The sequence below is a fragment of the Pan troglodytes genome, chromosome 11 (assembly GCF_028858775.2).
Source record: "Pan troglodytes isolate AG18354 chromosome 11, NHGRI_mPanTro3-v2.0_pri, whole genome shotgun sequence".
NCBI classification, from domain to species: Eukaryota; Metazoa; Chordata; class Mammalia; order Primates; family Hominidae; genus Pan; species Pan troglodytes.
In genome coordinates this window covers 55,815,171-55,841,017 of record NC_072409.2, presented here as the reverse complement: position 1 = coordinate 55,841,017, position 25,847 = coordinate 55,815,171, and the positions used below count along the sequence as shown (strand labels likewise).

At 41.3% G+C, this 25,847-nt stretch overlaps 1 pseudogene; it reads left to right on the top strand.

The window, feature by feature from the left end:
* The first annotated feature begins 16,405 nt into the window (after positions 1 to 16,405).
* On the top strand, positions 16,406 to 17,921 carry LOC739615 (peptidyl-prolyl cis-trans isomerase FKBP4-like; annotated as a pseudogene).
* Positions 17,922 to 25,847: the final 7,926 nt, after the last annotated feature.

The following is a 25,847-nucleotide window of genomic DNA, read 5'->3' as shown; positions in this document are numbered from 1 at the left end:
TACAAGTAGAGGTTACATTATCCCTGATTATACTTTATTTTTAAAAAGTGAACTTGAGGAGAGAGACTCAGGCCTGTATCATACACTTTCCTTAGTTTTTGTTTTGTCAGAAGCATATTATTAACAAGTAGTCTCTTTCAAAAAGACAAGATACAAACGAGTAGAAAAAAATCCATTCTCTTATCTCATGATGGTTAGATTATTTAAGAGTTGAAGTGATTGCTATGTCATTTGCATAAATTCAAGGACTTTTATTTATTTATTTATTCATTTTTGAGATGGAGTCTCGCTCTGTCACCTAGGCTGGAGTGCAGTGGCGTGATCTCGGCTCACTGCAAGCTCTGCCTACCGGGCTCACGCCATTCTCCTGCCTCAGCCTCCTGAGTACTGGGACTACAGGTGCCCGCCACCACACCTGGCCAATTTTTTGTATTTTCAGTAGAGACGGAGTTTCATCCTGTTAGCCAGGATGGTCTCGATCTCCTGACCTCGTGATCCGCTCACCTCAGCCTCCCAAAGTGCTGGGATTACAGGCGTGAGCCACCGCGCTTGGCCAAATTCGAGGACTTTTCTCTCTCAATTGCTTACAATTAAAAATTTTGTAGTAGCAAATGCTCACAGATTTGGGGCTTTCAGAAATGTCTTTTCAAACTAAAAACTTTTAAAATAAATAATATTGCAGATATTTAAAATAATATTTCTAGATTGCAGAGGAAATACAAACTCCCAGTTAATCATACCAAATATATTCTATGTTCTTTAACTTCTGGTAGAAAAAAAATCAGATTTATACTTTATATCTTCCTGTATTTTAGAATAGCAGACAGTGAGAGAAGATCATTCTCTAATGAGATATTTGGGATCCAACACAGAATAAATGTCTGTATCTTAATTTTAAATTTTTACTATATAATTATTGATATCTTTTCCTAAAAGGGGAAATCCCTTACTCTAATTTTGAGATTGATATTTAGAATAATTGCTAAACTAAATAGTAGACTTGAAAAAGCTTTGCTCATAAAATTCTTACAGATTTATTTTATTTTACAGAAGTGATAATGGTAATTAACAAAAATTCTTAAGTGTAATAAATTCATTTTGGTAGATTTTGGTATGTAAATGAGAAAACAGTCTTCTAACTATAACAAATTATTTAGCTTAAATAGTCTGTCATATAAAATTTGGTGAAAAACTAAAAAAACAGTAACAAAAAACTGAGCCTATTCAAATTATATGTAAAGTTTGTGCACAGTATATAAAACTAAGTTAAGTAGGCTTACAAAATAACACTTCATATAGTATTTTGGGGAAACTCTTTCTCCAAGAGGAGAAAAAATAGCCAAATAGGAAAGAGAGTGCAAGGTTTTAATCAAGTGTGTCTCTTCCCTTGGCTTGTGTGGGAAGATTGTAGATGGGAATACTAGGATCAGATTTAGAACACTGATCTGATGTCAATGACCTAAGTCAGCATAGCCAGCAAGGTAATATTTCCAGATAAAGAGAGAAAAAAAATTCTCCTAGATAAGAAAAAAACAACAGGGTGCTCTCAAAACCAGCACTGTAATCACCACTGAGCTAATTAGTAGGACATTTAAGGCCAAGGCACCATGGAAAGGCCAGAAAGAGACAAAAGTCAATAAAAATGGTCACTGACGACAGAGTCACAGTGCCTGGCTGACAGATGGTGCTGAAAATCCCTGAGAGATGAGGACGACTTCAGATAAGAGCGGTCCAGGGAAGACACTCAGTCATTGACAAAGCACAATGGGAAGGGTCAGTAAAAAGATCAATAACAGAAGGAAACAGCTGCCACATTCATCATTCTTAACGTCAAGGTTGACATTGGATAAATGGAGTTGGCCTTTTTTTTTCTTTTTTTTTTTTTTTTACAATAGTTTAGTGCAGAAACCTCTAAAAGGAGCTTGTACATGAAGAACTGAAGTGAGAAGCCTAGCCATTTGTATACCTTTTAGTAATAGAGACTGAATATTAAAACAGACAGTGGCCAAACCACGTACGACAATGGAACTCTGACCCACAACCACTGCAGCAACCAGCTTGGGAAGGCAAACCACAATCTCTGCAGCAGCCAGTTCAGGAATGCAAGCCACAAATTCAGTAGCAATTTGCCGAAAACAATCAGAGGTTGGTCAATGACTGCCAACTTCTCTAAGATTGCCCCTGCTTCTAGTTTAGTACGAATTAAAGAAAGCCAAATACTCTCTCCAAACCTATCCCATCAGATGCCTTCCTTCTCTTTAGCATACCTACGCCTCTCCATGCCCATAGCCTCCTACCCCAAAGCCTTGCCCCTTTTCACTATAAAGCTTTCCCATTCTCCCAGCCTGAGTCTCTGTCAAACATAAATGATAGCGACTGCCTCCCTTTCTCTAGCAAGCAAGAAATAAATAGCTTCTGTTCTCATTAAGTTGTCTCCTTTATTTCTGTAATTTTCTGTTTTGTTGGGTTTTTTTTTATTTTTTATTTTTGAGACTGAATCTTGCCCTGTCACCCAGACTGGAGTGCAGCAGCACGATCTGGGCTCACTGCAGATCTGGGCTCTGCCTCCCAGGTTCAAGAGATTCTCCTGCCTCAGCCTCCCAAGTAGCTGAAACTACAGGCATGTGCTACCACACCTGTCTAATTTTTGTATTTTTTGCAGAGACAGGGTTTCACCATGTTGGCCAGGCTGGTCTCGAACTCCTGACCTCAGGTGATCCACCTGCCTCAGCTTCCCAAAGTGCTGGGTTTATAGGCATGAGCCACCATGCCTGGTCTGTATTTCTGTAATTTTCCTAGAAGCTCCACTGAGACACATTCTTAACTGCTCGTCACCATGGACTTTGGACCCTGATCAAGTGCGGTATCTATGGAGGCCTCTTGTGCCTTGCTTCTTGAGGCCTGTCAAGTCTGTGTTGACACAGTGTCTGTGAGAGAACAGAGTTGGGCTTCAACTCTGTTCTCTTTGTATTGAGATCCTTGGTTATTGACTCTCAGCTTGGTACTCAGCTTTTGCTACCAATTCCCATTTGTTTGGCACCTTTGGAAAAATACTGCCATTTCTTTTCATTCCTTTTTGTTCTCTTTTGTGCTTCTGTTTTATGAGATATGTCTAAAGTGTTGTCTGTTATCAGAAGGAGAATCAGTGCAGAACACAGGCATTGCTCCTCTAAGAGTGTCTCAGCTTGCTCCACAACTGATGAGCTGCAATTCTTACCAAACCAGCATCCATCTGGACAAACTTTCCTAAACTTTCCTGTCAGTCACCAATAAAATGGGATAAGGTTCTTCATCTTTTTTTTTTTTTTTTTTTTTTTTTTTTTTGGCCCTGAGAGGTTGGATTTGATGCAGAGGGAATATTCTGGTTTTCCATTTGCCTGTGGGCACAAGTTGTCAAGTCTGCATTTGGAGGTTGCCAACTATCAGCTTGGGGGCCTAAGACATAAAGTGCACAAATATTACTTTCAACTGACCATTGCCAGCTCCCATGGAATTTTCTAAGTGTACATCCTCTTTTCCTTTTTTTCCTCCAGGAAAATCTCCCATTTCTTATATGTACCCTTGCTACGATCCTAGCACTTGCACCCATCTCTATACCAAGGATAATTTAGGCCTTCAGTGGCTAATCTGGAGAACACTGGACTTGAACAAAATTGTTCATTTGAAAAACACCTTAGAAAAGAGAGAATATTTCTCAGGGGCAATGGGCAGCAGTTTTTGATTGGTACACAAGTTTTCAAATGAAATTCTGATTCAGACATTACTCCGCTAAAATATTTTTTGGCCAGAGCTAATGAACAGTATGACAAACTTAACAACAAACTAACTCATTTGCCCAGCAAATCTTCCCCCAGCTTCTCCTCCAGTTGACTTTAGCTCTGCAACTCTTCCTCATCCCCCCATCCTCCTTTCACACCTCATTGACTCCTCCCTCTTCTTCCAGACCCCCTACCTTCTCCCAGTGACTCTCCTAAGATCCCGGAATGTCATTTACCTCTAAAGTTCCATCTCTTCAATGACCCAAATACGCAAGCAGCAGTAGAATTTAAACCTTGAACACGAGCTGAATTAAAAGCTATGACTAAGCATTTCCCAAAGGAGTTCAGAATTCTAAATTCTTTTAGTTGTACACAACTCAGGGTTACCTGAACTATATCAACTTGTATTTATGTTTGTAGATCCTCAGACATTAAATCCTGATGGCAAAAGCCAGTTGGATTCACCAGGACAGAGATCTACAGCATCTTTCTTTCCACAATAAGCCTGAGGGCCAAAAGGAGGCTCAAAAAGTAGGGCAATGTATCCTAAAAGCCTTACTTGAAACATTTCTAGTAAAAATAAAACGGACCACAATTTAGTCATGTAAATAAAGAAAAGAAGAAATTATAGGAGATTTTCAGAATAAACTAGAAAACCCCTTTCAACAACATTTGAGTGTTAAAGAAGTGTAAGTGTAATAATGGCTCTTTTACCTACTTTGTTAATGGAATTAAACCTGAAATTGGAGACAATAATTAGATCAAAATTAGAATGGGAAATAGCCACTTTACCTGAACTTCAACACCTGGCTGACATTTTTGCAGAGCCCTAGGACAATAACAAGACAGGATCCAGAATAACCTTACGGCCCTGCAGATCAAACAGTTGAGTGGACAACCCATAGAAGAGGACACCTGCAGATATTGAAAACAGAAGGGACACCTGAAAAATGATTTTCCAGTAAAAATAAGACCAAAAGACCCCTTAATTTAGATCAATGAAGGTACCCAATATCCTGATTTAAAATTTAACATTCAAGGTGAATTAACCATAAATATAGGTGGCCAACCTCAGCAATTCCTGGCAATATGGGCGCTACTCTTTCTTTTCTTTCTTTCTTTTTTTGTTTTGAGACGGAGTCTTACTCTGTCACTGAGGCTGCAGTGCATTGGCACAATCTCGGTTCACTGCAACCGCTTCCTGGGTTCAAGTGATTCTCCTGCCTCAGCCTCCTGAGTAACTGGGACTACAGGCATGCACCATGATACCCTGCTTTTTTTTTTTTTTTTTTTTTGTATTTTTAGTAGAGGTGGGGTTTTGCCATGTTGGTCAGGCTGCTCTAGAACTCCTGACCTCAGGTGATCTGCCTGCCTTGGCCCCCCAAAGTGCTGGGATTACAGGTGTGAGCCACCATGCCCAGCCAGGCACTAACTCTTTCTACATTAAACCCTGGCAATTTTGCTCAACATTTTCCTCATAGGAAGCAAGTAGCAGGTATCTCAAATAACCCACAGATTCCTTCTATCTCCTACTGTAACTACAACCTTTGGGTACTTGACTTAAAAACATTTCTCCCTGCTCTATTATAACACTCTTGCAAATTTAATGGGGAGTAACTTAATTTTCAAATAGAATTATAATAGTAAGTGCACCAGCTGGGCATGGTGGCTCACGCCTGTAATCCTAGCACTTTGGGAGGCTGAGGTGGGTGGACCACTTGAGTCCAGGAGTTCAAGACCAGCCTGGCTAACATGGTGAAACCCTGCCTCTACTAAAAAAAAAAAAAAAAAAAAAAAGAAATACGAAAATTAGCTGGTGTGGTGGCACATGCTTGTAATCCCAGCTACTTGGGAGGCTAAAATGGGAGGATCACCTGAACCCGGGATGCAGAGGTTGCAGTGAGCCAAGATCACACCTCTGCACTCCAGCCCGGGTAACAGAGGAACACTCTGTCTCAGAAAAGTAATAAATGCACAGCAGAGTCTCCTGAGGGTTCCTCTATATGTCGTCTCTGGATATACGTTTGTCTCCTTCATTATATTTGACATACGCTCCAGATAAAGACCTCAACACTCTACCTAACACTCTACAAACTAAAAAAATTCATTTATATGGGAAATTATTGGAGCAGAACCTAGTCAAGTTCAGAAGTATCCTAGTAAACCATGGTCAAACTTCCCTGATATTCCTTGAAAAACCAGAAGCAAAGGAAGGCTTCAAAACTGTAGTTGACGACCTTATATCCAAAGACTTTCTCATATGCTGCAATAGCCCATACACCACACTTGTTCTGCTGGTACACTTTTTTCATGACCTCAGGAAAGATCAACAAAATTGTTTTGCTTTGCTTCCTAGTAGTACCTATCCTGTCATCAATTCTGCCCAAAACCACTTGCTTCACCATATTGAATCTTTACTGTGCATTTTTCAGTGTGCTTCCAAACCAGAACAGTCAACGACTTTGCCTTCACCTGGAGAGGACAACAAATATACCCGGATAGTCATACCCCAGGGGCTCACTAAAGCCCCCTCTTACTTTCCACAAGTCCTCAATCAAGACTTAAAAGATCTAAATTAGGCCGGGCGCGGTGGCTCACGCCTGTAATCCCAGCACTTTGGGAGGCCGAGGCGGGCGGATCACGAGGTCAGGAGATCGAGACCATCCTGGCTAACACGGTGAAACCCCGTCTCTACTAAAAATACAAAAAATTAGCCGGGCGTGGTAGCGGGCGCCTGTAGTCCCAGCTACTCGGGAGGCTGAGGCAGGAGAATGGCGTGAACCCGGGAGGCGGAGCTTGCAGTGAGCCGAGATCGCGCCACTGCACTCCAGCCTGGGCGACAGAGCGAGACTCCGTCTCAAAAAAAAAAAAAAAAAAAAAAAAAAAAAAAAAATCTAAATTTCACTTGTGATTCGGTTTTGATGCAGTATATGCAGGATCAGATGATCTCCACTGCTTTCTTCAGAGAACGAGGAAGCTGGTGAGAAGGTGAGAGCAAGTAAATACTTGCTCTCAGCCATAGCAGAAAAAGAACATAATGTTTCAAAAGATAAATTATAACTTTATCAAAAGACAGGCTAGTATTTAGGGCGTAAGTTATCTTAAGAGGGTGAAATTATTTTGCCTCTATTGGTAGGCAGAACACTATCGAAACTTCACCTCGATGCCTCGCAAAATGACAATTGAGAGGATTTCTAGGTTTAACTGGATATTGTAGACAATGGCTGCGAAATTTTTCTGAGCTTGCAATCTCTTTTTATGAATTGGCCGAGTCCTTAGTAAGAAACTGTCTTTTGTGAGGGCCCAAATATAAATTCTGTAACTCAAGAAGGCTCTTCAGTAGCCTCTTCCTTTGGTAGTTAGGCACTCCCTTTCATAATTAGGCACCCCTGACTACAATATGCCATTTTGTCTAATTGTGCATGGATAACTTGTACAAGCTTTTTTGTTTTTAACTCAATGTCATGGAAACCATCAAAAATTCATCATTTTCCATAGCCTTACCCTTGACCCAGCTGCAAAGGCTTATAGCCCTTGTCTTAAGGCAACAGCTTCCACTGCAACATTTGTTGATGCTTCTTTTAAACTATTTCTAGGCTCCCCACCTCACATCATGATTCCCTGGCCAGTGTAGACATAACCACTGAAAAAGAGCATGCAATACTTTTCAACCAGCTGATCAACTTGTTATGAGAGTTTTACTCCCTCTCTCTCGCTTTACTATTCACTGATGCAATTCCTTAAACTGCCACTCTTCTCCCCCTGCCAGAAGAAGGGAACCTCATGATGGTTATAAGTCAGTTAGGGGAGTTTCTGTACCTCACTCAGATTGATGAGAGACTGGCTCTCATTTTGAACTCTGATTCAATGTTATTCATTGATGGATCATACCTCAAAACTGATATTGAAAATTATCACTAATTTAAGCTCTACTTTAGAATATATTTTCTATCTGAGGTAAAATCAACCCATATAATGGAATTTATTACACTTACTAGAGCTTGTCAATTAGCTGAAGACCATGTAGTAAACATATAGCAGGTATGCTTTTAGAGTACTACATGAATTTGGGATGCTTTGGGGAAAAAAAGAAATTCATCATCTCTGCTGGAAACCCCATGAAAATGAATAAGTTAAGGCACTCTACTTTCTAGAGTTGGCTATTTTAAGGTTGAGGCCCATACAAAGAAAGAAGGTAATAGAAAAACTAAAGAAAAAATTCTAACAGAACTTTATGCCAAAAAAAAGCCTTAACTAAAGTTAATGTTTTTGTTTGGTTGGTTGGTTGGTTGGTTTTTGTTTTTTGAGATGGATTCTTGCTCTGTCGCCCAGGCTGGAGTGCAGTGGCGCCACCTCAGCTCACTACAAGTTCCGCCTCCTGGGTTCACGCCATTCTCCTGCCTCAGCCTCCTGAGTAGCTGGGACTACAGGCACCCGCCGCCACGCCTGGCCTTTTTTTTTTTTTTTTTTTTTTTTTTTTTTTTTAGTAGAGATGGGGTTTCACTGTGTTAGCCAGGATGTTCTCCATCTCCTGACCTCATGATCCGCCTGCCTCAGCCTCCCAAAGTGCTGGGATTACAAGCGTGAGCCACCGAGCCCGGCCTGTAAATCTTCAAAGGAGAAGTTTCTAAGGATTCAGATAGGCCATTATAAAATATCAGTGGGTCAACCCCAGTTTCCAAACGGAAGTCTGGAAATTCCACCTCAGACTGGAGCTTCCAAATGCGGCCACCCTTGATTATTCAGGCAGTCTACCTGGGGGAGTTACTGACTCACTGTGTGAATAATCAGAGTGAGAATTGTACAAATAGAAAAAAACTGTAAGAAAACCATCACCAATAGTTTCATCACCAATAACTCTGGCAGAAGTTATTAATGACATTGTCTCTATTATTACAAGTAATAATAACCACATTTCTCTAGATTTCTTGTTGGCTACTCATGGTAGCTCTGTGTTATTGCTAATACTTCTCACTATATTTGAAGCAACGAAACAGGCAAAGTAAGTCAGGCTCTACATCTCACATTTCCTTATGGAAAAAAGATAATTGCCATTCTAAGGCAGATCTTCATGGTCTGTGGCCTATATGTTCTCTTGGTCTGGGGTGGAAAATTAGAATTTCTGCTTCTGTAACATTTTATAGGGACTAGTGATTATTTTTGTTTTTGAAACCCGACCTTTAAGCCAAAGACAGCCTGATCCCTGAAAACCCAACTGCCAGTTCTAGGTAGAGTCCACAACCGGAGTGAGAACATCCTCTATGCCTTTTAACCAATAAATGGTGCTTTTTTCAAGACCACCCCCGGCCCAATCAGCATGCACTCCTCCATTCTGAGCCCTTAAAAATCCTATACTCAGCTACACAGATGGCTGCCGGCTTTCAGGCCCCCTTTCACACAGAAGTCTACCCACTTCAGGTCCCCTCTTGTGTTGAGAGCTTTTCTGTCCCTCAATAAAATTCTTCTCTGCCTTTCTGACTCTCTGCTGTCCACACACCTTATTCTTGTTGGTTGTGGGAACTCCCGAAGCTGCGGGTGGCAGTAACAAAGGAGATGTAACGCACCCCTGTTCACTGAGCTGCAGGCAGCAGGAACCAGAGAGAACTGTAACATTTCCGGGGGGCTCAGACCTCAGGACTCCCCAAGCAAAAGCTGTAACACCCTTTGGGGCTTTGTAGTTGCTGTTATCTCCAAGTATTCCGGCGACACCACCTCCCCTTCATCTAGATACCAGCGCCCAATATGGAAGCCAATTGCAGCATGCCCAGTCCAGCTACGAGCTGAGCACGCAACCACACTGACCACAGGATCTGGGCCAGTAATGTGAGCCAAGCGCAGCCTGCTGGGCCAAGTGGGCAGAGCAACCCGGCAGGCATGAGCAAGGGCCGGAACAGAAGTCAGTGCAGCCACAGAGATTTCCAGCTGGTGAAGCAGCACTGAAGGAATCCTGTAACACTGTAACCCTCCCTCTCACTCGCCAAGCAACAGGGGAGAAAAAGCCGCTGGGCGCCATTCCACCCTGCACACGGAACTACAAAACGTGCAACACTTTGGTCATACCTGCCATGATGCAGGTCCATCACAACCTCTGCCAAGTCTTACATTCTACTGGGCAGCTGTTCTCACCAGAGATCATTGCCATACTGTGTCCGGAGTTGGTTCCTACTGGTGGGTTCATGGTCTCGCTGACTTCAAGAATAAAGCCACAGACCTTCGCTGTGACTGTTACAGCTCTTAAAGATGGCACAGACCCAAACTGAGCACTAGCAAGGTTTATTGTGAAGAGCAAAGCTTCCACAGCATGGAAGGGGGAGCTGGTTGCCACTGGTGGCTGGGGTGGCCAGCTTTTATTCCCTTATTGGCCCCTTCCATATTCTGTTCCTGTCCTATCAGAATGCCCTTTTTTCAATCCTCCGGGCAATTGACTACTTTTAGAATCTGCTGATTGGTGCATTTTACAGAGTGCTGATTGGTGCATTTTACAGAGTGCTGATTGGTGCTTTATACAATCCTCTTGTAAGACAGGAAAGTTCCCCAGGTCCCCACTGGACCCAGGAAGTCCAACTGGCCTCACATCTCAGTGCTGACACAACAACAAAAAGTCAAGACCTCACAATATAGTTTGTAATGGAGACCACTCGGCAATATCACAGTGGTGAAGATGTGGGTTTCTAGCTGCCCCTGAATTGGTCAATCTCTCATAAGAGAATGACCATAATGGGGGGCTGAGAGGATAAATATTCAAATGAATAGTGGTCAGATGATATGACAATAGAATTCTGATTCACAATCTCTGAAGCCACCAGTCCAGGAAGCCAAACCACATCATTGGCAGTGATTGGTCCCAAATGGTCAGGATATCATTAATGACTGTTAGCTTCCCTATTTTGCCTTGTTTCCAACTTAGAACCAACCAAATAAAGCAAAATATGTTCCCCAAACCAACCACATAAGATACTCTGCTTCTAGTTAACCTACTTCCAACTTCCCCTTGCCAACTACATGCAATCAGAGCATACTTGAAGCCTTCCCCCACGCTTTCCCTCCCGTTTTTTGCTCACTCTAAAGCTTTCCCACTCCCAAACTTTGAATTAATCACCTGTTCTCATGTGGGTAGTCTACCTTTATTTCTACAGTAAGGTGCATGCAAGCCTTTTCTAGTCATATTTAAAATGGTGAAAAGCAGCATCATACCAGAAATATTTGATTTTCTACTTTTTAATTAGGTAAGCAGAGAGGGATGATTTCTGAGTCTTACAAAGAGTACATATCATTTCAGAAACATATGAGTTGTGGAAAGTGATGTCTGCTTTTCTCTATATTATACATAAAACATAGCAAATATCTTACTTTAATGAGCTGGTGTGTGGGGATATAGAGATGACCAAGCTGAAAGGATTGACAATAAGATAACAACTAGAAACTGAATCCCTGAAGTGACATCTCTGTGCTTGCAGCCTTTTCTCTGAATATAAAATGCCCATTTTTACACAACCCCTGTGAAATCTTAGTACTTTATATCACAAGGGTAAGTAAAATGCACACGTTTTTAAAAATCAAGTATTTTAAGGTCTCCAAAATGACAGATCTTTTCCCTCTGTGAGTCATATCATGATTTATCTTGAAAGTATTTTAAGAATATTCTACGACACAAAGAGACTAAGGTTATTCAAATGAGTTTGAAGTCCCTTTAGTTTCTCTTTATTCTCAATGAATTGCAATGGCAACTGCAGTTCCTTACCCTGCTTCCAGCTCTCTGCTGAAGTTGAGTTTTGTGGGGGTTCAATCAGGCCAGTTGGAAAAATATTAATGATAGTTATAGTAATAGCCACAAACTCTCTTGGAAAACCTGAGAGTTTGCATAGCTTCTGATTGTCTGGCTGAAGGCAGCCAGAGTCTCTTTGCAGGAGCTAGACAGCTTAAGGCACAAATACATAATGTAGAGTAGTTTATCTAACTAACTTGTTTTCCTAAGACTAACCTTTGATGTACCCTGGGTGCTTAATTGCTTTCTACTCAGGAAGTCCACAATGTCAATTACCCTCTAATGGTGTTTTCCTATGACCTTTGTCAATTAATCTTTACTAAATAAATGCAAGTCTCACTGACTGATCGAGGAGATGCAACTGTTTACAGTACTCTCCAGGGAGTCTGTAGGTGGCTCAGACACTCAGCTGGACTGGCAAAGCAGAATATCTGTGTGTCAGTGTACTTCATTGATCCATCGCTGGGTCAGGGTCTGCAGGTTGGACCCTAGCAGAGGTTCCTCAAAGGATTCCACATTCTTGCTCACCAAAGCTGTTGTGGTTTTCTTCACCATGGAAGTAGATAAGTAGCAGGCTTTTGCCCTAATAGTTGGTCAAGTCCCTGCAGGCGCATGGGGACCATTGTTCTGGCAAATGCTGGTTGGGGAGAACATATGGATTTTAATCACTTTTAAAAATAGACTTGGGGGTACAAGTGCAGTTTTGTTACATGGATATATTGTGTGCTGGTGAAACCTCAGCATTTAGTGTACCCATCACCCAAATAGTGTACAGTGTACCTTTCAGGTAATTTCTCATCCCTCACTTCCCTCTCACCCTTCCAGTGTCTACTGGAGTCTCCAAAATCTCCAATGAGTCTTCAATGTCTATTCCACTTTTCATGTCCATGGGTACATATTACTTATCTCTCACTTATAAGTGAGAACATGCAGTCTTTGAATTTCTGTTTCTGAGTTATATCACTTAAGATAATGGCCTCCAGTTCCATCCATATTGCTGCAAAAAATATAATTTCATTCTTTTTTATGGCTGAGAAGTATTCCATACTTCCCAAACAGAAATGTTGTACTTGTGATAACATCCAGCCACTTCTTTTATCTTATTTGGAATTCAAAGGGGGCAAATTTCTTCTTATTATTAAGCAGTATATAAAGCAACCAAGAATAATCTTCAGACCAAAGAAGACTATTCATGTCCATGAGGATGGCACAGAGAGAGACTGGCATAAGATAAACTGAGAAAGGCAGAGGAATGGAAGGGTTTAGGGCTTCAAAGTTCAGGATAAGCAACTTGAATTTTATTCTGAATGCAATGGGCAATCATTGAAGTGCTTTAGGCAGTGGAGTGACTTTTTCTTTTCAAGTTTTGAGTGATTGTCCATCTTCAACCCGTAATCCCTCCTATTTACCTTAATTCCTCCTTTTTACCAGAATGGTTACAGAGCCAAGTCAAGGGAGGGGTTGGTACCATTAGAATATAAATAACATTTTCTGAATAGACATAGGGCTTTTCTTGCAACACTAAGTTACCATTACACTTCTAGATAAAACAAATGTGATGATTTGTACGTGTGCATAGAATCTAGGATGAATTGTACTTTGAGTTCTAGACTCAAATTGGGGTGGTAGAAGTGGAATGGAGCCAGGAAATAGTTAAATTCTAGTCTCTGGGGTTCCATTAAGGAGAACAGATCATTCTTATCCTCTTTGGTTATAAAGGCCCTAAATTGTCTTTTCCATGCTTGAATGGGTAATTTTAAATATTAAATACATAGAATAAGCAGGCCTTCAGGAATTTATTACTTCACACAGTCCATACGCAGCCCTCTTATTTTGTGCCTTAGCCCCTGTGGACACCTCTTCCCAAAGTACCAGATTTTCCTGCTGTTGTAAGTGTGTACAGGACCCAAGGCTGAAGTACCTTACTGACACAGCGGGCTGCTGACCTCACCCCTCATCTTCAAAGCATTTTCAAGTTGGAGCATATTTGTGAAATAAATAAGTATTATCTTTCTTCCTTCTAATTACAAAATTAATAAATGTTACTTTGTAAAAATAATAATTAAAAAAATCACTCCTATTTTCATCATTCCCAAATAACAGCTAAAATTTTAGTGCCATCTTTTTTTTCATCTTTCTTGTGCACTCATTTATAGTGTGAGGTACAGGGAAATTTAAGGAGCAAAGAAGAAGTTTAATTTTTTAAAATCATTTTGAAATTACTAGAAGTATTAAATCCTTAGAGGTTAATTTCATTTACATTGGGAAAACTCTCTTTTTCTCTGGCATGAACCACTTGGACAGTCCCTCTCATGATAACAGGTATAAGGCAAGTGCCCAATGCATGGTTCAGGGGATGGTTGTAACTATGTTTGTCTTATCAATGGTCTGATAAGTGAGGTTGCTCCTGCTTCTAGAAGTATCTATTTTTCATTTGCAAATTTATAGAGATATAAAAGAGCCATTTGTGCAGAAGGGAAGTGGCATCCAGACCATTTCTCTTTGAGCTTCAGTGCCATTTAGAACATGTTTCATAAACTAGGGTGTCTCAGACTCACAAGTATTGGGAGAAAAGAGCAACAGTGGCCCATTAAAGGAAACTCAATATAAGTGAAGTGAGGTACTGGCTGGGACTGAACACTTGGGTCACTGCTGATAGGGAGAATGTGTGGCAGATGCTGACTTCTGTATCAGGATTATCAGTGGTGTTTGAAGCCTGTTGAAGTGGATTGTGGTGAATGCTCGTTCAGTCACACCACTCACCCCAGTTAGTTAAAGGCCATAAGAAGGCAGAAAGGCAGGTTCATCCTGAGTCAGGGTTTGTGAGAGTGATGTCATGCAATGGGCAGAGAGGCTAGGGAAGCAGCTATCAAATGATAATGTACTTCAGAGGCGCATATTACATTTGCAGATTTCAAGCTTCATTCATTCCAGATTGAATGGGGCCTAGGAATATGCATTTTAGCAAGTACCCCTGGTAATTCAGAGGCAATAGTTTCATGGACCACACTTGGAGAAACACAGTTTTGACTAATGATAGAAGAGAGGAAATGGTAAATAATGGATGATATTCTTCCTAAGCTTGATAAGATGAGAAACGAATACAGCAGGAGCTAATAGATGGGGAGAAAGTCAGGTGGAATGGATGGAATGAATGAGGTTACTGAGTATCGGGATGAGGGGAATTTCATCCTGAGGAGAATATGAGTAAGAAGCATTTTCAAGCAAGATAAAAATCAGATATGACTTTTCGTACTGAAAAGTCTGAAGTTAAAATAATTAAAACTGCTGTTTGTTCAGAAATCGACAAATCAACAATGAAATGAGGGGTCTCAGAATATAGTGTGCACGTATGAACATAATGAAAGGTAAAGGTGACATTATAAATGTGTAGGGTCACAGAATATGAACAAAGCGACATAATAACATACAGAAAGGACATTTTGTCTTTTGTGTCACACTGTGTCTCATCCCCCACAGGAAGTAGGAGCACATGTCCAATGGCATTTAATTAGTAGACATTTTTGAAAACCGAGAGAATATACAACCGCCCAACAGTCAGAGTACCCCTCCCTCTTCTACATAGAGAGGCGGGAGAGACTGATCCCAGGTACCTCCAGGGGACTGAAGAGCTAATATTTAGTGAGCAATGAGTGTATGATTTTGAAATAGATTTTCAACAGCACATCTCGTCACTTTTCAGTGTCTTCTACAGATAGAATAGAACCAAGAGAAATGAAGAAGTGTGGTGGTGAGGGAACAGGCTTAGATACAGAATGCCAAATATCTCACTGATGGCTTAGGCTACCCGTAAATTGGATACAAATGCTAAAATCACATCCCTGTGGTAGTGAGAGAGAGCAATGATCTTAGGTTTATGGTAAGGAAGAGATTTCTATGGGAATTCTATGGAGGGGTTACTCAACGTTTTACTGGTGTTCAGCTTCAGCATATTGCCCAACCCATTTAAAGACTTGTCTTTGTGTAGTATTTGATAGATTAATATATATTTTAATATATTTTTCTACCCAATTTTCCTTATTAAATTTAAAAACTGTGGTTCAGAGTGATAAAGCGTATTGAAGTTGGTACCATTAGAATATAAATAACATTTTTCTGGCCAGGCTCAGTGGCTTACACCAGCGGGTGGATCACCTGAGGTTAGGAGTTCAAGACCAGCCTGGCCAACATGGTGAAACCCTGTCTCTACTAAAAATACATATATGTATATGTAGCTGGGCGTGCTGGTGGGCGCCTGTAATCCCAGCCACTCCGGAGGCTGAGGCAGGAGAATCGCTTGAACCCGGGAGACAGAGGTTGCAGTGAGCCAAGATCACGATACTGCACTCCAGCCTGGGTGACAGAGTAACACTCTGAAAAAAAAAAAAAAAATATATATATATATATATATATATATATGTATAAACATTTTTCTGAATAGACATACTGATATGGTTTGGCTCTCTGTCCCCATCCAAATCTCATCTTGAATTGTAATCCCCACACGTCCAAGGAGGGACCTGGTGGGGGGTGGTCGGATCACAGGGACAGTTTCCCCGATGCTGTGCTGGTGCTGGTGAGTGAGTTCTCGTGAGATCTGATGGTTTTTTTGTAAGAGGAAGTTTCGCCTGTTTTCTTTTTCCTGCTGCCTCGTGAAGAAGATACTTGCTTCTCCTTTGCCTTCCGCCATGATTGTAAGTTTCCTGAGCCCTCCCCAGCCACGTGGAACTGTGTCAATTAAACCTGTTTCCTGAGAGGTGCTCCAGCCTCCGCGCGGTCAGCAGTCAGCGCCATAGTGTCCATCCTCCCGCATGCCCTGCAGGTAGCGCCCCCGCCTGCGGCCCAGAGTGCACTCGCGCCTGCGCCATCTCCCGGAAAAATTTCGCGCCACGCAGAGATGACAGCCAAGGAGATGAAGGCGACCGAGAGTGCGGCGCAGCCGGCGCCGCTGCCCAAGAAGGAAGTGGATGTCAGCCCCAAACAGGATGAAGGAGTGCTGAAGGTCATCAAGACAGAGGGCACAGGTACAGAGATGCCCATGACTGGGGACCTAGTATTTGTCCACTACACTGGCTGGCTGTTAGAGGGCACAAAGTTTGACTCCAGTGTGGATCGCAAGGACAAATTCTCCTTTGACCTGGGAAAAGGGGAGGTCATCAAGGCTTGGGACATTGCCGTAGCAACCATGAAGGTGGGGGAGGTGGGCCACATCACCTGCAAACCAGAATATGCCTAGAGTTCAGCAGACAGTCCTCCAACGATCCCCCCATAACGCCACGCTTGTGTTTGAGGTGGAATTGTTTAAGGAAGAAGATCTGACGGAAGAGGAAGATGGGGGAATCATCCGCAGAATAGGGACTCGCGGTGAAGGCTATGTCAAGCCCGATGAGGGCGCTATGGTGGAGGTTGCGCTGGAAGGGTGCTGCAAGGACCAGCTCTTTGACCAACGGGCGCTCCGCTTTGAGGTTAGCGAGGGGGAGAACCTGGATCTGCCTTATGATCTCGAGAGGGCCATTCAGCACTTGGAGAAAGGAGAACATTCCACTGTGTACCTCAAGCCCAGCTATGCTTTTGGCAGTGTTGGGAAGGAAAAGTTCCAAATCCCACCAAATGCCGAGCTGAAATATGAATTACATCTCAAGAGTTTTGAAAAGGCCGAGGAATCTTGGGAGATGATTTCAGAAGAGAAGCTGGAACAGAACACCATAGTGAAAGAGCAGGGCAGTGTGTACTTCAAGGAAGGCAAATACAAGCAAGCTTTACTACAGTGTAAGAAGATTGTGTCCTGGCTGGAATATGTCTAGTTTTTCCAATGAGGAAGCACAGAAGGCACAGGCCCCTTCACTGGCCTCTCACCTCGACCTGGCCATGTGTCAGCTGAAACTACAGGCCTTCTCTGCTGCCATTGAAAGCTGTAACAAGGCCCTAGAACTGGACAGCAACAACGAGAAGGGCCCCTTCCGCCGGGGAGAGGCCCACCTGGCGGTGAATGACTTTGAACTGGCATGGGCTGACTTCCAGAAGGTCCTGCAGCTCTACCCCAACAACAAAGCCGCCAGGGCCCAGCTGGCTGTGTGTCAGCAGCGGATCCACAGGCAGCTTGCCCGGAAGAAGTTCTATGCCAAAATGTTTGAGAGGCTGGCTGAGGAGGAGAACAAGGCCAAGGCAGAGGCTTGCTCAGGAGACCATCCCACTGACACAGAGATGAAGGCGGAGTGGAAGAGCAACACGGCAGGGAGCCAGTCTCAGGTGCAGACAGAAGCATAGCGCCTCTCACCAGCCCTACTCCTGAGGCTGCCTGCCCCCCAGCCTCCCCACTCCACCCTGTTAGTTTTGTAAAAACTGAAGAATTTTGAGTGAAAACAAAACAAAACAAAAAACTCCTCTTTCATTTATAAATTACACAGTCTCAGGTATTTCTTTATAGTAGTGTGAAAATTGAATAAAACACATAATTTCACCTTGTAAGGTGAATCCTCCTTGGTTCTCAGGTAACCAATGTTTTAACACTCTTCTTTAAAAGGGCTTTTCTTAATGTTGGAAAAATTTCCCAAAACAAAAAGTGCAATAGGGACATATTAAATTTAGCAACCAAAGTGAACAATGTCTATTTTGTTTCTAGTTTCCTCTAGTCACTGTGCTCCTTGGTCACTCCCACACCCTAAATTCTGAAACAAGTGGGCACTCAAATCAGTAAGACCACAGTGGCACTCAAATAAAAAGCCCTCCCAGCATCCCTCTTATTTCCCCTAGGAGTTGTTTTTATTTGCTTTGGGTTAGCTGCTATACTTATCTGCCACCCGCAGCTGTAGACATTTGGTTGAGTTGTTGGACTTGCTGGTGCTTTGCAGACCCAACCTGAGTGAAAGGCTCTTGGAGAATAAACTTGAAAAAATCAGGCAAACTGATGCTCTTAACAGTGGACAGCACCTGGTGTCCTAAAAAATTAACCCCACCACAATAGGATGGGGTTATTTGTGCCCATTCATGGTGGTATGGGGACATTGTGATGCATGTTTATTGAGTAATGGCATGATAATAAGTGTAGTTCCAAACATAGAAAGTTCAAATGTAGTATTCAGTGCTCTTCGTTCTCCAGAGGTATAGTATATAGGGAAGCAGAAGCTGTACCGTCACCTCATAAAATTTGTGTTTTTTATAACTACATGCTGTCAGATTGATTAAGGGAACTTCTCTAAACGTGTGTGTGTGTGCGTGTGTGTATGTGTCCACTGTATCTTCAAGTGTGAAGACTCCTTTATGAGCACACCTCTGTGAAGCTGTATTTCTATCCATTTATAATTCAAGAACTTTAAACTCAGTTAAAGAATGCTCATGTCCCAAGAAATAGCAGCAGCAGGCATCTCTACTCAAAGTGAGGCTTTGTGTAGTGACAGTGCTGACCTTTGACTCCAACATTAGAGCATATTTTATGATGTTTATTATTACTTTTTTTTGAGATGGAGTCTCTCTCTGTCACCCAGGCTGAAGTGCGGTGGTGCGATCTTGGTTCACTGCAACCTCCACTTCCTGGGCTCAAGCGATTCTCCTGCCTCAACCTCCCGAGTAGCTGGGATTACAGGTGTGCATCACCACACCCAGCTAATTTTTGTATTTTTTAGTAGAAATGTGGTTTCATTATATTGGCCAGGCTGGTCTCGAACCCCTGACCTCGTGTGATCCGCCCACCTTGGCCTTAGAGCATATTTTAGATCAGCGGGGAATACTCTCCACCAAGAACAGTAATAGCTTGGGCAAGGACAAGCACCTTGACAGAGGTTGTAGAGCTCTTTGCAGCTTCCACTTGCACCTCTACTTTGTGCATTCTGTGGTCGTTAGGAAACAGAAGAAAGCAGCTAGCCACAGCTTCGTATCTTCAGGAAGATAAGCCCGTACATGCAAAGGGACCAGTCTTCATAAGCATTTACAGCACCAGTCCTGTCATTTGAGGAAAAGTTTTAAAAGGCCAATTCTCATTTTTGAGGAAAGAAATAAGGCTTTTTTTTTTTTTTTTTTTTTGCTCTTAAGGAAATTGGTATTATGGGCTGCACTGTAGAAATAACCAGGAAGCCAACTTTTATAATGTGACACAAGCAGATAAGCCAAGCTGCCTGCGTATGCTTGCTAAGGAGCACATGCATGGAGCTGTGGGTATATTGGGTATTAGGGCTCAGCATTTACTGAGAACACTGTGCTCAGTGCTACACAGGTTTACATGGATCATCTCACAATGGCCACATAGTGAATATCCTCATTTTACATGCAGAAGAATTGGCTGAGGCACAATGAGGTTAAGCCACAGCCCCTGGCCCCCCCCACCTGGTGAGAGACAGAGCTAACAGTCAGATGGATTTCATGGAGTCCATGAGCCCCTGCCCACCTTGCCCACTAACTTCAGAGTTAGTGTGTACCCAGGGTCATGAAAGGTCAAGCGGTGGGGAGAACTCTGAGTCAAACTATCTTAGCCTCCAGGGTGCGTTTCATGCTGTTTATTCCCTTTCACCATCAACAAGAGAAAAAACTCTAGACCGTATACGTATAAGCTCGCCCAGAGATGGAATAAGAGCTTTAAAATGTTTCCTTTTCCTATACTTCCCATTTCTATTTTCTCTTATTTCTCTTGCTGCTGGAATTTCTCTGGTCTCAGGCCCTGGTTACCTTATGCCTAAACCACCCATAAGCTTCCATGGTCATTCGTCACTTCTCAGTTACCCTTCTCTAACTGACCCTGTGTCCTCCGTCCTGACAATCGTCCCAAAGGAAAGGTCTGCTTTAGCTGCTCCTCTGTTAAAAGGATGAAATCTATAAAACCCAGACTTTCCATGATCAGATCCTTCTGAGCACCCTGTTGGAAATTAACTTCTGCCCTACTCTCTACCCTGGCAGCTCAACTTAGCTCAACCCTCATCCTTTCTTCCAACACTCAGCTATGTCCGTTCACATTTTCCTTTTCTGTAAGACTTCCACCTCTTTGCTTAGGCAAGTACCATAACTTCTTGAGGCAGAGTTAAAACTCCAAAACCAGCCCATTCTATGTTGTCCTTGTGTTTCCCGATCCTTATGATGCTTTCTGTCTCATCTTCACTGGCTTTATTTCTACCTGTTATTGTCAGGTATTAATGTGCCATCTTCATGATTGGACTATAAATAGATAATTTATCTTGTTTATAAATTATGTAATATATATTTATTATTTATATATTATTTACATAGATAATACATCTATCTTTATCCCACCACCTAGAACAGAGCCTAATCAATATATTCAATAAATAAATATAGTAATATATTCTCTTCTTTCAACAATCTTCTTTATTTCTGATTCTCAGCTGTGTTTTCTTCTTGTTCTCTGTCTTTATCTTTCATTTACATTCTTTTTTCCTTTTCCTTATTCTCATATGACTGATATTTTATGAAACTTTAAGCCCATCTTCTTTCTTTTTTTTTTTTTTGAGACGGAGTCTTGCTCTATCGCCCAGCCTGGAGTGCAGTGGCGCGATCTCGGCTCACTGCAAGCTCCGCCTCCCGGGTTCATGCCATTCTCCTGCCTCAGCCTCCCGAGTAGCTGGGACTACAGGCGCCCGCCACCACGCCCGGCTAATTTTTTTGTGTTTTTAGTAGAGACGGGGTTTCACCATGTTAGTCAGGATGGTCTGGATCTCCTGACCTCGTGATCTGCCTGCCTAGGCCTCCCAAAGTGCTGGGATTACAGGCTTGAGCCACTGCGCTCAGCCCCTTCTTATTTCTTAATGAATTTATTTATTGAGGAGCCATGTAGGGAGACCTAGTGTACAAGCGTCCTGCATTTAGAATCAGTTGGACTTAATTTCTCTCTAATGCTTGTTTTCTTATCTGTGATTTGGTGGTCATAATAATACTTACATAAGAGGGTATGATTATTCCAAGGACTTATGGAAGTAAAGTGCTTAAAATGCTTATCACAGAGCCTGACACATAGTAGCCTCTAAAAATTTGTTACCAGGCACTGCGTTGGTAACATAAAAAAAAATTCTCCTGTTTTCAAGTGTACTACTGTTTCACAAGGGAGAGAAAAAAACATAAAAATAAAATTAAAACTTAATTTTAATTAACTTTTATTAAAAGTTTATTCTAAAGATATAGTAGGTAAATTTTTATCTGAAGAATTAAAAATGAGCAGGATACTATGATTCATTTTAAATTAATTTTTGTGCATGGTGAAGTGCAGGTCAAGATACATGTTTTTCCAAATTGTATTAGTCAGGGTTCTCCAGGAAAAGAGAACCAGCAGAAAAGCAGAAAGTCTATCTGTTCGTCTATCTATCTACCTACCTATCTATATCAAGAGATTTATTTTTTAAAATTGGCTTACACAATTGTAAGGGCTTGGTTAATCCAAAATCTACAGGTTAGGCCAGCAGGCTCGAGACCCAGGGAAGAGTTGCAGTTTGACTCCAAAGGCAGTCTACTAGCAGAATTCCTCCTTGCTCAGGAAGTGTCAGTCTTTGCTCTATTATTATTATTATTATTTTTTTGAGACAGAGTCTTGCTCTGTCGCCCAGGCTGGAGTGCAGTGGCATCTCAGCTCACTGCAAGCTCCACCTCCCAGGTTCACACCATTCTTCTGCCTCAGCCTCCTGAGTAGCTGGGACTACAGGCGCCTGCCACCACGCCCGGCTAATTTTTTGTATTTTTAGTAGAGATGGGGTTTCACCGTGTTAGCCAGGATGGTCTCTATCTCCTGACCTCGTGATCTGCCAACCTCAGCCTCCCAAAGTGCTGGGATTACAGGCATGAGCCACCGTGCCCGGCCAGTCTTTGCTCTATTAAGTCTTTCAACTGATTGGAGAAGGCCCATCCACACTATGGAGGGTAATGTGCATACCCTAAGTCCACTGATTTATGTATTATTCTTATCCAAATGTAAAAATCTTGACAGAAACATTCAGAATAATGTTTGACCAAATATCTGGGCACTGTGGCCCAGCCAAGTTTAAAGACAAAATTACCCACCACACCTACAGATATCTAACTGACCTAGTAGATTTTATTGAAAAGACTATCCTTTTGTCCGTTGAATGGAAGTGGCATCTTCATGAATATGTATCTAAACTATCTACTCTGCCTTAATTATAGTGTTTATAGTAAAATAATATGTATTACATATGAGAATATGTAAATAAATTATGTAATACATAAATATAAATATCATTTATAGTAAGCTAAGTCAAAGTTTAATTTTTAGCAACATTTATTCAGAATGGATCATAGGCCACAATGTAGAAGCTTAGACAGTAAAAACAATACAAATTCTATAACAAAAAAGTACAAAATATCTTCCATGACCTTGAGATAGGCAAAGATTTCTTAAATAGGACCAAAAAGACACCAAATATTTTTAAAGTTTATTAAATTGAACTTCTATAAATTAATGACTTCTATTCATCAAATAATATAATTAAGATAGTTAATCTTGATGTCATCCCATTTGTTTATTTTTGCTTTTGTTCCCTATGCTTTCAGGGTTATATCCAAAAAATTGCTGATCAAACCAATATCTTGGATCATTTTCTCTGTTTTCATGTAATAGTTTCACAGTTTCAAGTCTTATATTTAAGTCTTTCATCAATTTAGAGTTAATTTTTGTATATGGTATGATATAAGGATCTCATTTCATTCTTCTACATGCAGATACTCAGTTTTTCCCACAGCATTTATTGAGAAGGCTGTGCTTTCTCCACTATGTGTTCTAGGAACCTTTGTCAAAAATCAAATGGCTGGGTTTATTTCTGGGCTTTCTATCCTGTTCCATTGGTCAATGTGTCTGTTTTTATAGGAGTACCTATGTGGTTTTAATTAATATCACTTTATAACGTGTTCTGAAATCAGGGAGTATAATGCTTCCAGCTTCGTTCTTTTTGCTAAATATTGTTTTGGCTATTCAGCATCATTTGTGTCCTCAAGTCAATACTCTTAAGTTCCTACTCAAGAAATAAGAAAGAAGAACAAAGTAAATTCAAAACAAGGAAAATGAGGGAAATAAAAATAAGAGCACAGCTAATATCCAAAAATCAATCACTTTCCTATACATCAGCAATAAACAAGTGGAATTTGAAATTAAAAACAGAATATCATTTACATTAGCACCCCTAGAAATTAAAAACGTAGGTATACATCTACCAAATTTGTATAAGATCTATATGAGGAAAGCTATAAAGCTGATGAAAGAAATCAAAGAACTAAATACATGGAGAGCTATTCCATATACATGGATAGAGAGACTCAATGTTGTCAAGATGTCTTCCTAACTTGATTTGTGGATCCAGTGCAATGCCATTCATTACAACAGCAAATTATTTTGTGCAATCTAAAATGTACGTAGAGAGACAAAATATCCAGGTAGCAGAGCATAGAGTAATGTTTGCCAGGGGTTGGGGGTAGGGGAAATTGGGAGACGTTGAGTAAAGAGTCCAATTTCAGTTATGCAAGAGAAATAAGTCCTGGAGATCTAATGTACAGCATGGTGACTATTGTTAATAATACTGTATTGTATACTTGGAATTTGCTAAGAGAATAGATCTTAAGAGTTCTCATACAATAAAAAAGGAAGGTAAATATGTGAGGTGATGGATATGCTAATTAGCTTGATTATGGTAGTCATTTCACTATGTACATGTTTATAAAAATACCACATTGATGCAAGCTTTTGGGCTGGGGATCAGAGTTCTGGTGCAATTCTAGACTCTTCTCAAGAAGAATCTGAATACACTCTTGTGGGGATGGTACAACCAGCCTAGTTCCTGTGACAATGTTCTTTCCCCTGTAGCCAGATGTGGGTTGGGTAGTGAGAGGTTAGTCAAGGTTAGTCAGCTCCAGGAAGTCTGTCTGTCTCCACAAAGGGGAGTGACAAAGAGCGGGAGCCTGAACTCAAGTGAAGAGCAATCATGAGGGCGACCTCATAAGGAGGACTTCTCAAACACGGGGCCATCTAAGTTTTACAATGACCGTAAAAGAAAGCCATTGTTATCTCCATTTTCTGATGAAGTAGTCTGAGAAATAATGAGACTTTCCTGAAGAAAACCAGTAAACAGCAAAGTCACCATTTATTCTTTTCACTCCACAGACATTTTTATCTAGGTATTGTTCAAAGGACTAAATGTGTGTCAGTCTTCATTAGTCATGGATTTTTATTTTAAAAAGTGTGGTCCAAAATACTTTATTAAGTGGGTGATATTTAAATAAACCCTTGCATGAAGTGAAGAAGTGAGCTCTGTAGATATTTGTGGAAAGAATGTTTCAGGTGGACAGAACAATTAAAAGGACTAAGGCTGGAGAGTGCCTGGCCAGTTCAGGGAACATCAAAGATACAAGGGGTGAGGGTGAAAGGGAACGGTTAGAAACGGAGATGGAAGAAAGTTTTTTGTCTTTACCTAACAATCATGGGATGAGCAACTCAGCTTTGCATGATTATCCGAGTACAGGTTTCTTTCAACTTTTTGCTATTCCGTGCCCTAGGGTATGGTCCATATCTGCCTAATCACGGCTGGGTCATGTGCTTGTAACAGAAGGGGAAAGTAGCTTATTTTGTAATTTGAAGATGTCCTATACGGTCGATTGTTTCCAAAGACGACTGCAACACTCCATTCTATCTTACATGCCCTTTTGCAATATGAGTTTTCCACTTTTCCATCAAGACATAGACTCTATCTTACCTCCCCTTAAATCTGGACTAATCTTATGAGTTGCTTTAACCAATATCATGTGGTAGAAATGACAATGTGCAACTCCAAAGACAAAACTTCAAGAATCCCCACACCTTCCATTTTTTATGTCTTGGAATGCAGCTGCCATGCTGATAGAAAGATAAGCTAGACTGACGGAGGAGAACAGAGCCCCAGAGTCAGCCAATAGTCAGCACAACTACCAGCCATATGATTTAAATCATAATGGAAGTTCTAGCCCTGGCTGAGCTCCATAGGAGTGAAACTGCAAGTGTGAGCTCATAAGAGACCATCAAATGAGTCTGACTCTTAAATATTTGGTGTAAGCTAGTGTGAGAATGGAGTTTCCACCAGATGAGATTAGGAAGTTTACAGGTAAACAAAGTTTTGAATGCAAAGATCAGGAGTTCAGGTTTGAACATTGATAAGTTTGAGATATCTCTAAGACATCTAAAAAGAGTCACATAAGCCTTTTGGAATTTTAGTTTGCAGTTTGGGAGAGAGGTGTTGGCTAGAGCCACATTTGGAAGTCAGTGGCATATGGATGGAACTAATGCCAAAAGACTGACTGAAACAAGAAAAAAATTAACAAGGAAGAGTCGTAATCAATTATATCAGATGCTG